Below are 676 nucleotides of genomic sequence, written 5' to 3'. Positions count from 1 at the left end.
AGGTAGGTCCCCGCAGCCGCCCTGCACACGCGCTCACGCACAGACACACCTGCCTGCACCCCCAGACGCCCCTGCATGCACACATGTGCTGGGCACCAGGGGTGCCCGCTGCCACCGCCCTGCTACCATGGCCCTGCCCAGTGCAGGGGACAAGGAGGGACCCAGCTGCTGCAGCCGTGCATCCCTAGGGGTGCCCTCTCATTCCTGACCCCATCCAACCCCTCTGCTCACGTGCCATCCTGCTGGCCACAGCTGAGCCATCCCGGGGACCACCTGGCATTGCCCAGCATCCCTGTCTTGCCACCCCAGTCAGGGGGGACACAGGGCAGGGGGGCTGGGGGGCAGAGGAGGTGGCTGCTGCCCAGCCCTGCAGGCATTGCTGCCTGCTCCCACTGCAGTCCCCAGCTCTTCAGGGCTCTGGTGCCCTTCCTGCACCTAGTTAGCTTAATTAGCGGGTGCTGAACCTGCAGTCCCTGTCCCTGCTCCCCTCCACTGGTTGGATGCCAGCAGCACCAGCGGAGCCCCCAGCTGGAATAGGCTGGGAGACGTGGGGCATGGCCAGCACCCCAGGGCACACGTACCCCTGCCCATGCCCCCCCACCTGCACATCCAGGTGCAGGGCTCTCCCTTACCCGTCCGTGTCCTGGAAGTTGACGTTGACTTTCTTGGCCGATCC

The 676-nt window shown here is 66.6% G+C and overlaps 1 protein-coding gene across 1 annotated transcript in view; it reads right to left on the bottom strand.

Moving 5' to 3' along the window:
* Positions 1–676, bottom strand: part of CASKIN1 (CASK interacting protein 1) — a 16,600-nt gene extending 15,924 nt beyond the window's left edge. Inside the window, exon 1 of the mRNA XM_010002608.1 lies at positions 633–676. The gene's annotated coding sequence lies outside the window, so the exon portion shown is untranslated. The remainder of the gene's footprint in view (positions 1–632) is intronic.

The sequence above is a fragment of the Chaetura pelagica genome, unplaced genomic scaffold (assembly GCF_000747805.2).
Source record: "Chaetura pelagica isolate M959 unplaced genomic scaffold, ChaPel_1.0 scaffold438, whole genome shotgun sequence".
NCBI classification, from domain to species: domain Eukaryota; kingdom Metazoa; phylum Chordata; class Aves; order Apodiformes; family Apodidae; genus Chaetura; species Chaetura pelagica.
The sequence above is the reverse complement of the archived record's forward strand: the minus strand, read 5'-3'. Positions and strand labels throughout refer to the sequence as shown.